At 37.1% G+C, this 13,364-nt stretch overlaps 1 long non-coding RNA gene across 1 annotated transcript in view; it reads left to right on the top strand.

The window, feature by feature from the left end:
* Positions 1-13,364, top strand: part of LOC131383061 (uncharacterized) — a 211,685-nt gene that overhangs the window by 170,943 nt on the left and 27,378 nt on the right. The window lies entirely within an intron of this gene.

Genomic DNA, 13,364 nt, shown 5'->3' with positions numbered 1-13,364 from the left:
TTATTTCCTTTATAATAAAAACATTTAAAAATATTTTGATATACACAGCTCTTCTATAAACTAATGATTCTATACCGTTGGAAGGGTAAAAGATAGTCTTTTAGAAAATAAGAAATAGCTCATTTTAGTTATACCAGATGGGACCACAATATATTAGTTATATGAACAACTAAAAATTGACTAAAATGAAGGCTATCATTCTTCACGCATAAAACAAATTTTTGAGAGCTTACTTTAACCTTCCTCTCTAAAAATGTCATTTGTATACTTTCTGAATTCATACCTTAGGTAACAATGTTTTAGATTCTCCTTTATGATTGGATCTTAGTGTCGAATTCAGATACTCTTACATGGATACCTGATATATATATATATATATTTTTTTTTTTAAGACAGCAAAAAGTATAAAATAAAATATTCATTTTCTGTTTTATATTCCTCTGTTTCCCCTTTCTTACATTCCTGTGGGTTATTTCAATATTTTTTAAAATTTCATCCTGTTTTTTATTTATAGTATTTTTAGTTTCAGTAGGGGTGGTCCAGTTTATAACAATATGCATATTAGTCTGACGTTATTAACATTTTGCCACTTTGAGTGAAATTTAGAAAGCTTATTCCCATTGGGGTCCCTTTACCCTACTCAATTACTCAATTTAAAAATATAATTGTTTTATGTATTTCTTCTGCATACATCAAGTACCACGTTAGAAGGTGTTAGAAATTTTATTTTAATCATCAAACATGATATAAGAACTTTACAAGAAGATTGTCTACTATATTTATTCCTATTTTTACCCATTCCAATGTTATTTCCTTCCAAAGTTTCAAGCCTTCTATTAATATTTTCTTCCCATTTATAGAACTTCCTTTAGTAATTCTTTTACAGTGGATTTGCTAACAATAAATTTTCTTAGTTTTACTTCTCCTGAGAATGTCTTTATTTTCCCATCATTTTTAAAGGCTATTTTCATCAGACATAAAATTTATATTGAGTTCTTTTCTTCCAATACTTAAAAAATGTCGCTTTTTTCTGTCCTCCCTGGTTTTAGGTATGAAATTGATATGTTCTTATAAGCAATGCATTATTTCTTTGTGGCCATTTTAAAGATTTTTTCTTTGTCTTTGATTTTCAGAAGTTTATTTATGACGTTTGTGCCTTGGCATGGATTTCTTTGGGTATTCTATTTGCAGTTTGCTCAGCTTCTTGAGTTTGTAGGTTTATGTCTTTTTCCAAATGTGGAAAGTTTTTAGTCATTATTTCTTTTCTTTTCTGAGAAGGAGTCTTGCTCTGTCATCCAGGCTGGAGTGCAATGGTGTGATCTCAGCTCACTGCAACCTCCGCCTCCTGGGTTCAAGTGATTCTCTTGCCTCAGCCTCCTGAGTAGCTGGGATTACAGATGTGTGCCACCGCGCCCAGCTAATTTTTTTTTTATTTTTAGTAGAGACAGAGTTTCATCATGTTGGCCGGGCTGGTCTCGAACTCCTGACCTCATGATCCGCCCGCCTCAGCCTCCCAAAGTGCTGGGATTACAGGCGTGAGCCACCACGCCCGGCCTGCCATTATTTCTTTGAATACTTTTTCAATTCTACTCTTTTTCCTCTCCTTCTAAGTCTCCAATGATACTAATGTTTGTTCTTTTGTTTTTGTCCCAAAGGTCCTTGAGACTTTATTTTCAATCTATTTTCTTGCAGCTGTTTAGACTGAGAAAATTTTATTGATCATCTTCAAGTTCACTGATTCTATCCTCTGCCAATCCCATTCTACTGTTGAGCACATTCAGTGAGTTTTAAAAAGAAATTGGCCGTTGTGTTTTTTAGTTCTATAATTTCCATTTGATTCTTTTTGAATGACTTCTATTTCTTTGCTGAGATTTTCCTATTTGTTCACTCCTTTCAAGAGAATTTGTGATTGTGTATTGAGGCATTTTTATGATGGTTGCCTTAAAATCCTTGTCAAATTGCTGTAACATCTGATTTGTCTTGGTGCTGGCTTCTGTTGGTTGCTTTTCTAATTCTTGTTGTGATTTTCCTGGTTTTTGATATGAAAAATAATTTTTTTATTGTGTCCTAGACATTTTGGATATTATATTATGAGACTCTGTTTCCTATTTAATAATCTTTTCTGTGCAGGCCATGCCTCTTTTAAGGGGCACCTCAAGGTCTGGGTGGTTGTATGTGTTCAGCTTCTTGCAGGGTCTCGTCTACCACACCCTGGCAAGAGTGGGCACTGACTCACACTGCGTGGTTGCTGCAGGGTGTCGATTAGGCTTGGTTCCATACTGAGCCTGACACCAGAAGAAGAACTGGAGTTTCAATTATTCCTGCCTCCCACTACCTCTTCTGCCTGTTCAGTGCCAGACAGGGTGGAGTTTTAGCATCTCACTGATCCTGCTGACACCAGGGTAGACGAACAATGGGACAACTATCCCATTGTCAACTACCTTGCCTTCTATTACTTCATTCCGTCTCCTTGATGCTAGGTGGGTGTGGAGGTTCAGTTCCCCACCGAGTCTTGCTGACATCTGGGGTAGAGGTCAACTGGAGCACAGATTAGCCACAACTGGCACCTCTTTATTTTAATCTTGTTGATTGCCGGTGGGAGTGGAGGTTCTGCGCCCCCCCAGGCTCCACTGCCATAACTCTCCTGGGGAAACTGGAGCACTGCCCATCTTCACCGGGCAGGGGATGGAATACCATCTCCCTGCTTAGCCCCATGGACATCAATCAGATGTGGGGAATCAGAATGCTGCCTATTTTCACCCAGGCAGGGGATTGGTTTGGAAGATCAACTTCCCACTGCATGGCTGAAACCAGAGGAATACAAGATATAGTTTTTTCCCCTTCATGTCTGGCTAGAGTTTGGCGGTGTTGCCAAGAAAGTTTTCTAATGTTGGGCCATGTTTCCTGGTCTCTTGGCTTGGGCTGAGCAGGTTTTTCTTGGAGCATTTTGGTTTGTGGCTGTTGACACTTCTGGGTTGGAAGCTTCTGCCTGGCACTGTCTGGGATATGTGGGAGGCAATAAGGAGACGCAGTAAACTCATCACCATGTAGTTCCTCAAGTCTCAAGGTCCCTTTGCAGCCAGCTTTCATCGTTCCTCCATTTCTGAGAATTCCTATGCTTGTTGTGTTATATCCAGGGCTTTTCTTTCTTTTTAATTTTTATGTGGGGCATTGGAGAAAAATGAAACTACTCTATCTTGGCAGAACCAGAACTCCCTATCATATATTAAGATTTAAAATTTGTAAAAAACACATTAGCCTTTATTTTTTACTTGCACACTGACCTGATCAAAGATTCATTCAGCTGTCTGATCCTCCTTGTCAAATCAGACCCTAGCAGATCAAGAGCAGATCAGGTTTAAGTCATCATCAATCTGTTAAAAGATGGTGAAGGCAGAAACATTTTCCCTAAGTAACTAAGGCAGAATTTTTTAATATGTCTTTTGATGATAAATGATAAGTGAGAATATTTGATCCAGTGACATGTGCAATATTTCCTCTGGATTTATATCTACCATTTAGCACCACCATGTTTAGTTCATGAGCACATTTAATGATAAATATCCCTTTTAGGTTAATTTTTCTATATCTAAAATAGTGGCCCAGTGGGAAGAGGTGGCCAATCTATTCCCCAATGGCTTCAGGTGGAGAAATACTGAGTTCATCATCAGTCTTACCTTTCAGTCCTCCAGGGAAGATTATCTTTGCAGAACATTGTAAAGCTAAATAAATTTAAAAGATTATCGGAGAGAGAGATAATAAATCAAAGCATAAGTTCATGATTCTGGGCACTTATTAGAATCACCTGGGGAGTTAGAAAAAAATAATACTAATGGGTTTTCATTGCCCCAGATCAATTACATAAGAATTTTTTGGGTAGGGCCTGGGCATTGGTATTTTTTAAAGCTCTCAAGGTGAATCTAATGTGCAGCCAAGACTGAAAATAACTCTTATAGGTGGATGTCATTTTCCATGACAAGGAAATTCATTGCATCTACCATATCAGATAAAAACTCGGACTGAATAGAAGGTGTTCTGGTTTTATGAGAGAGGCAGCTCAAAGATGGACCCTTTAAGATTGCTTCTCTCATCCGGGAGTGGTGGCTCATGCCTGTAATCCCAGGACTTTGGGAGGCCAAGGTAGGCAGATCACGAGGTCAAGAGATCGAGACCATCCTGGACAACATGGTGAAACCCCGTCTCTACTAAAAATCCAAAAATTAGCTGGGCGTGGTGGTGCATGCCTGTAGTCTCAGCTACTCGGGAGGCTGAGGCAGGAGAATTGCTTGAACCCGGGAGGCAGAGGTTGCAGTGAGCCGAGATTGTGCCACTGCATTCCAGCCTGGTGACAGAGCAAAACTCCATCTTAAAAGAAAAAAAAAAAAAAAAAGAGATTCCTCCTCTCAATTTCACTAGTTACTTGTTTGGCTGCCAGAATGTCCTCTAAAACCAGGAAAAAGAGTAGACAATACTCCAAAAATATTTACCCTGACGGATAAAGAAATGCCATGAATCCAGAGAGATCGATGGTCTAAAATGTAAGTCTCTTGTACAGAAATTATGTTACTAACCATCAAGTTCCTTAACTGTGGGATTTACAACTTCCTGACATAACAGAAACTGTACCTTTCAAGCAACACCTGCCAATGAGTCTGTCAGGAGCAAAGCACTGAAACTGCTGTATTCCTATGTAAAGAGCACTGAACCCTGCTCCTGGTGGAGGGCTCATCTTGAACCTGGCAAACCTATCTTATTTTGTCTGTGAAGAACATTTCTAAGTAGGAATTTTCATTTTTGAAACTTCAGGGCTTCTGGTTTGGTTACTTACATTGGTGAGTTAGCCATACCTGGAAAATGATGAAGGACTTTTTCCCAGGGGAGTGGTGTTGAGCTGAGACAACACTGTTGAGATGGCAAGAATATTGAGTGTCTCCAACTGGAGGGCTAGCAGAGGGTGCCAGTCCTGAAGCAGGGTACGGGCTCACAGTTTACATAATAATATATCAGGGCTTTTGTAGGAAAAGCAAGCCTCTTTGTCAGTGGAAACTTGCAAGGAGACATGATAGAAGTTTCTAGATATGATGAGTATTGTTATTAGGGCAAAGGCATCAAAAGTTGTTTAAATCACCTTTCAGGGAATGCAACATCTATTTATTGGTCATGAACTTAATCAGCCTTGGGATATGGAAAAAGGATTGAAAAACACCAGTCACAGCCATGTTCTTTTTCTATGAAAGGTAAGCCTGTTGACTGGAATAAAATAGATCTGTCCTCCTTAAGTTTTCTTAGCCCATGTTTTCCTGGCCATCACGGACTCTGACAAATTAAAAGAGCCTCCACAACTGATCTCATTTACAAAATTCTATGAAGATTTCACTCTGTCCAGGTTTTCATGAATTCTTTTCTTTATTTATTTTAATTATTATTATACTTTAAGTTTTAGGGTACATGTGCACAATGTGCAGGTTTGTTACATATGTATCCATGTGCCATGTTGGTGTGCTTATTGATGCTGCAGAGGCATTCACAGCAATGGGCCCTAGTGTCCGTGTATTTTTAAGAATGTTTCTCTTGATTTAGGGTTTAAGATTTGGAGTTAGCATAAGTTTAAGATTTGGAAATTTGTATTTAAATAGGAGATTTTTCTTGGCTTAACACAAACAGGAGGCAGAAGGGTTGCACAAGAATTAGCCAACCTGGCTTCTAGAAATCTTACAGGCAAACTTAGCAACCAGTTAGCATCCACATAAGTAACTGAAGTGGTCAAACTGAGGTGTGTACGCAGGGCAAACAGAAGATTCCTTGGAAGCCATGCCATCCCTAAAATTCAGGAATGGACTAGTAGGTGATTTAACATTCTAGAGACAATGTTGGGCCAGTTTAACACAAAATTGTTGAATACCATTACATGCCAATATGTACAGAAATTGATAAAATATGGTCTCTGTCCTTTAGAACTTTACAGATGACCACAGTCTTTCTATTTTCATCCATATTTGGCCTTGAGACATGCCCCTAGTTTCAGACAGTGTTCAAAGAGAGTTTAATTTCTGCTTTATAGTTCGCCAGTGATTACATAACTAAGGCCCCTAATTCTAGCCTTGAATATAATTACTGCTGGTTGACTTACTCATCTCTCATTTTACATATTTATTATTAAAGCTTTTCTATATAAAGAACTCTACAAGCATTCAAATTGTATGAAGATGGCTCACCAGACCAAGTACATAAATTATAGTTGGTGGCTCTTTAAAATCTTAGCAGGCAGCCACCAACATTCGCAGTATTTGTCAGCCATCTCTTACATATCTGTGTCCAAAAGGAGTTCGAGCCTCATTGTCTACATCTATGAAGAGTTACAGCCCACGTGTAGTATATAGAGCTTGTTGCATGATGAATTAGGTCTCCAAATAAATTGAGAGTAAAATGAAAATAAAAGTCCATGATGGGTACATTTAATGCTTGAAAATGTTTAATTCATTTGCACTTAATGATAGTTGCAAGATTTCTCTAAAATTAAGACAATTACCTCAGTGTATATTAGATGTTAAAGGTGAAATTGAAGAGAAAAAAATTCCATTTGGACCTTCCTAAGCAAATGGCTGGTGAAAAGACATCAGCTGCATTTCATTACTTCTTTCCATATTGGCTAAATAACTTATGTGCTCATTAGTTTATTGGGTTAATAAATGGGAGGCTAAAAAATGTACATGCTCTTACAAGCGAAATATTTTACAGAGCCAAAGGAAGCCTGACTAATTTGAGTTAAATTTAAATCCTCTGTCTTTTGTAATGATTCATACCATGAGACAACGAAAGAGTCATCAGCTTCTAATTCTGATGTGGTCAGTGACCCACTAAGAGAAAACTTGGGAAATCTCTCCACCAAAGGACCACATCTCCATATCTGTAAAAGGATAAGGCTAAACTGATGCTTAGGGTTCTACCCAATCAGATAAAGATCCTAAGGGTTTTATATTTATGTTTATAACTTCATCTTGCATATAATAAAATCGATCTGTTGTTACTAAAGCATATTCTCACAAAGTCAAGTTCATTTAAGATCTGAGGTACATCCTAGGCTGAGAAACACTCCAGGGCCAAGACCCATGATGTAGCTGCAGCAGTGAAATTGCTGAGCTCTCAAAGGAGAATGGGCTGATGATATATTATCATGAGATATGATAATGTAAGTGAAAATACTTTACAAACTATTTGGGGCAATATAAGCATCAGGTGTTAGGCATCGTTATTACCTTCTCCATTTACTGAGAGAGATCAATTTACAGACGTGACTTCAGCAAGGCCACACAATAAGTCAAGAACAACCTGGAAGAAAAGCCGGTTTTTTATTCTGACATTCCTTCCAATATTTATGGATTGCCTTCTACTTGCAAAGTAGCAGTGGGGGAATTAAAATTGTGTCTTAAGACACCATCACAATTCACAATGAGTTTGCAATCTAATAAATATGTATAGAACAGAATTGTCTACTTTTCTTTAATGGCTTTACGAGTAAAGAATCATTTTCTCTGACTAGGTTTTAAGTTCTTTGAAGGCCCAAAGTAGACTTTTATTTCTTTTGAATTTCTTGACAATGTTCAATAGACTATTGGACATAGTGTCCTAAAAAATGTTGATAGGAAAATTAAAAAGAAGCTCTGGAATAGTGCTTAGATTCTCTTAAGTGTTATACAAATGTAAGTTATCATCATTATCTATGTTTGAAACTTTCTCTAGTACAACTTGAGAAGACATCTAGACACCGATTTCATTGCTATAAAATGATACTGGACCAGTAACAACCAAAAATAATAATAGAAAAATATCAACTTTTTTTGAAGATTAATAATATTCTAGGCATTATGTTATATGTTTATATGCAGTATCTTATGTATTACCCACAACAATCCTATTAACTGGAAACTTATTATCTCCATTTTATAAATGAACAGACTAAAGTTTAGTGATGAAAACCAAAATCACAGGGTGAGTAGCAGAATGGGAAACTGAAATAAGCATTATAGTTGCCAACACTTGAAAGGTGGTATTACTGGGATCTGAATCTACCTGATTTACCACATAAATAATATCTAGAATTTTAGATCAATTGAGATTAGTGGTTCTCAGTGGAGGATGACTTTGCCACCCAGGGGATTTTTGACAATGTCTGGAGACATTTGAGGAAATCACAACTGCAGGAGTCATGGGGAGCTTAGGGCATAGAAGCTAGGGATGCTGCCCATCATCCTCCCCCACAAAGAGCTGCCCCCCTCCACAAAGAATGATCTGGCCCTGAATGTCCATGGAGAATCCCTGATCTAGACCTCTTTTTCCATGCCTGGATAGTTCTGTTGTAAATTAGTGACTTCCTTCTTATGGCTTAGGCAGTCAAGAAAACGCATGACCTAAAGCCAGCATAAGAGAGTCAAGTGTGAGGGTACATTTGTGATCTCAAAGCTTCTGTGGAAGGCAATGCTATGTAGGGTATTTTTTTTTCCAGAAGATAAGAAGAACATTCTCCTTTGATATTTATTACTTTTTGGTTGAATTTGGAATTTGTAAAGGTTTGGTTTATAGGTCATCTTCCCCCAACAACCACCCCTACTCTTCTTCCTAATTTAGACTTATGTCCTATAATTTTCTAAAATATAAAATATAGCTGAAGTCTTTCCTATACTTGAGACTCTTTCTATTTAATAGTTATACGACTTTATCTATGAGTGGCTAAGATAAATAGCTATAGCAATTTCATGGTACTTAAAGTCACATTTCTTGATAATCTCTGGATTTTCAGGGACCATTAGCGATCCCTGTGTGAATCTTAGGATAATGAAAAGTACATTCTAGCAAAGACTTTAGGTACCCTGCTATTACTGCATTGATTTAGAAACACATTTTTAAATCAGTTTTTTTTTGCAATTTTAACTTGTAATAAAATGAGTCTTAACCAAAGTGCCCTTTGCAATCTAAATGCTTAGGTTTGAGAACAGCAGGCCAAATTGAGAATTAATTAACATTTTGAAGTCAGAGTGCTATGTTGTTCAATCCTAAATTATACTTCAAATAGGGATTGATGTCTACACTGCAGAAAAACAAGTGTTGCCTCTTCCTGTGCCCCTTTTAATAAAAAATATGGATAGAGTGTATTTAGAGAATAAGATTAAGTAATTTAATCATTAAATGTTTTTGATGAAGCCATAATAATATTCCATTACAGAATCCATGTTCTCCAAGTCATCTTTATAACTTTGAGAAAACAATTATTACAGAATAAGACAGAAAACCAACCAATATTGAACACATTAGTATAATTTATGTATTCATAAAACTGATAATAGACATTTATTTCTAAAAATTCTTAAAGCACAGGTAATAATGGAACCAGTCAGCAATTTACCACTTGCAATTAATCACTCTCTTCATATTCACAACATTCAATTTTTCTTGCTATTTGAGAGAGTAATGATTAATTGATAAAAGTTTAACAAGTGCACTAATAGCAGGTGCTTCTAATTGCAAAGTCTTCAGAATGATTCTCCCCAAACCTACGTTATGCTAATTTGTACAGCATTAGTCATAACACTTTATGATTTTACTTTTAAAACGACTTTTCTTTTAGTCACCCTAATTTAATTAAGAATTCTAACTAGTTACATGTATCAAGAACACCAATGAATTTTAAATTTGTGAGTTTGATTACCATAAGAGATTAACAGGAAGACTCATAAAAATGCACGGCTGCCAATTAGAAGCATCAACACTGTGTAAATTAGAATTTGTTAATTGGTTTAGCAAATGTAAATTCAATTTTTTGAAATTTTATGAACTGAAAAATTGATTATATTTTTTGTGAGCCTCTAGAAATATATTATTAGTGATATTTGTTTCCATAGTTGCTGAGATTATACTTGTATTTTAGCTACAAATGTTTCTACTTCATATATTTCAAAAATACCTGACTTTAGCATTCATTTTTCATCCACTCATTTGCCCCTCACTATCCACACTATTAAATGCATACTTAAGTACACATTTTTCTTTCATTTGTCCGTCCTCTCACCAAGACAGATAAAATATGCATTCTAGGTAAGGTTTGTTATTTTGTACTTTCAGTATTAAAGTGCATGTAATTAATTTAGCTTCCTTAACACTATGTGTTTATGACAAAACCTACAGATGCTTTTACAAAAAATACATAGTGAGAAAGCATTTCAGGTATGCAGATTAATACTGTTTGCCTCTAGGAAATAGACACCGCCATCTTGCATTTTATAATTATAAGAAGAACAGAGCTATAGGTTAGTATACATTGTGGAATGGGGAGGTCTCTTAGCAATGGAAGATCAAAATCTATTCTCAAGAAATATGGACCCAGTCTGAGTGTTAACCTTCTGTCAGTTAACTCCCATGCTGAGTTGAAGTCAAGAAACTGAGGGTAGAAATTAGGACAGGCCTTAAATATACTTATGGCTGAGTCTATATACTGTAAGTGAGAAAGTGGGGAAGAATAGAGCATTGGGTAATTCTGTAAACTTAGCACTCTGAATTTTCCAGATAATTTGACTGATTTGACTTGTGAACACCCTCACTTTGCCTCCTAACTTCTCCAGCCCCTCCCAGAGGTGTATTTGAAATCACAGTTCTAGATAATCTTTCCTAAAGGTTCCAAACTCAGCAGATAATTATTTGGACACTCAAAACCTCTTGCATCAATACACTATCCTAGGCCGGGCATGAGGTCTCACACCTGTCATCCCAGCACTTTGGGAGGCTGAGGCGGGCGGATCACCTAAGGTCAGGAGTTCCAGACCAGCCTGGCCCACGTAGCAAAACCCCATCTCTACTGAAAATACAAAAATTAGCTGGGCATGGTGGTGCACGCCTGTAATCCAGCTACTTGGGAGGCTGAGGCAGGAGAATCACTTGAACCCGGGAGGCAGAGATTGCAGTGAGCCATGATCAAGCCACTGCCCTCCAGCCTGGGTGACAGAGTGAGACTCATTCTCAAAAACAAAACAAAACAAAACAAAAACCCATTATCCTAAATTATAGTATGTAATACTCTACCCCAATTATCTCCAAAGGACTAAGACACAGAATGAAACTGAAGGGTACAGGAAGAACAAATTTAACACCTTCCTCTTTGAAAAATAGGAGTAGGAAGGGACTTAACATTAATAGAGGATATGCTTCATGCACTTAATTCTGTACCTCATCGTCTTTAAGCAGGAACTGGAGCCTAGACAGCTAGACATGCCAACCAAGTAAACACAAGAAGGCATCTGACAGGGGCCAACTGCTGCAGGAACCCAGGTTTAAGAGATCTAGTCACTAGAAATCAGTTGGGTTGTAGGAAGCAGAGTAGCCCCTGATTACCAAGAAAGAGGGTGGGTTTGTTTCTCTAACCCTGATCCCTTCCTCCTTTCTACTCTCCCCTCTCTGTCATCGTCCTCATGTTATGCTATTTTAAAGGAAAAAAGTGGAAACAACCTCAATTTCAAAAAGCAGTATGTTTAAATAAATGTGGATATTAGTGAAATATTATGCAGCTATTAAGATAATAATGAAGACATGTGTGTGTATTGACATGGAAATCTGTGCATGATTAATTCATTGATTCACTAATATTGCCTCATGCCTTTTCCGAGGCAAGCGCTGAACTAGGTAATACAGTGGAAAAGAAAACAGGCCTGCACTCCAGAAATTTATGTCCTAGTGGTAGATTCAGATGATGAAAAACGAAACAAACAAACAAACACATAATGCAATTTCAGGAGTGATAATTACTATGAAAAAACATAAAACATATGTATCTATGATTAGATACATATTTGAGAGATTTGGGGCCTACACAATTCTCTAGGTCAAAAGGGTATGAGATATAGGGATAAGAACTTTCCCAGCAGACGGAGATGTCAGGATGAAAGCTCTGAACTGGGAGTAAAAAGGCCAGATACAGGGTGGAAAGACTTGCGCTGGAAAGGAAGCAAAATAGGAGGTAGGCAAAGAATGGAGAGAAAAACCACAACAATGGCAGTAGGTTGGGGATACTCTAGTACTCTCACTCAACTTTTTGTTTTGAGAATGGTAGAAAGAAAGAAGGCATTATATGCTCTGAGCTGGTGGTGATTCTGGGTGTACAAGGCATCTCTCACTAGTATAGTCTATACATATTAACAACCACCAGTGTCAAATGCATTGTCTCATATGCAGTGGTTCACGGACAAGTGTGGCTGCACCCTATTTATGTTCATTAAAAATAAAAACACTATGTGGGCCAGTCAGATATATCTGTGAGTTCCTATGTGGGCCTTTTGGCTGGATTTTTTTTACCCCCATCTTAAACCTGTTTAGTGACCATTCCAGAACTGAATGTTCTGGAGGAATCAGAAAAACATGTGCTGCAGTCAAAGGAAACTCTTTGAGTAGGAGATTTCCTCTGGAGTGCAGTAACTTTCCTTTCCAATTTGTCAACTTTTTTTCTCTTTCTTGGATGTACCCTAGGACTTTTTCCGTAGTAATCAAAGCTGTCTGTCAATTTCACTGTTTTAAGACTTCTCTCATAATGTGGTATTGAACATTTATGGTATGTATATACAGGGATTCTAATTCTCTAATCTCCACTTGGGGTTTTGTGGGGGAATCCTGGGCAAAACTGTTCCACTTGAAGCCACAATTTTATAGGTTATAAATGAGAAGAATAATATTTATCTTTCCCTTGGGATGGTGCAATGGTTAATTAATAAATGCTTAAAGGGTGTTCTGAAGATTACAAGTGTCAGCTAGTATTGTGATTATTATTAGCTGATCCTACAATCCAGAATTACAATGAGCACCAGGTTATGGCTGACTCTTCCATCTTCTGTACATACGTTCTATCCACTGGAAGAATTAAATGTAAGCCCAGAGTAATTAATTAATGTTTATGAAGCATGTTGTGAGTCTCAATTTCTCTAAGTGCCAAGTGCAGTTGTGAGAAATACCATAGCTTTTATTTCAACCTTGTAGTAATATTAGATTCTGATTGGCTTCATTTTCATTACAGATCATGTACTCAGGGTCTCATTTCTATATTCTGTGCAGTGTCTGCTAGCCTGCTGGTATAAGTGTCCAATAAGGGCAGTAATAAAGTTGTAATCTGTTTTCTTTTTCTTTTGATTCACCTTCATATATATATATATATATATTTAAATGGACTACACGGGAAGAAAGAGCTCTTTCATTTTTGGCAAAAGATAATTCTAAATCTCTGCTGATGGGAATATGGAATCTTCTTTCTCCTGATTACCAATCAGGAAAATGAAAACTATTTACTCTGAAAAGTCTAGTTGTATCACTTGTAAATCATTTATAGCCCACTA

Source organism: Hylobates moloch, unplaced genomic scaffold (genome assembly GCF_009828535.3).
Source record: "Hylobates moloch isolate HMO894 unplaced genomic scaffold, HMol_V3 SCAFFOLD_3, whole genome shotgun sequence".
Lineage (NCBI taxonomy): Eukaryota > Metazoa > Chordata > Mammalia > Primates > Hylobatidae > Hylobates > Hylobates moloch.
The sequence above is the reverse complement of the archived record's forward strand: the minus strand, read 5'-3'. Positions and strand labels throughout refer to the sequence as shown.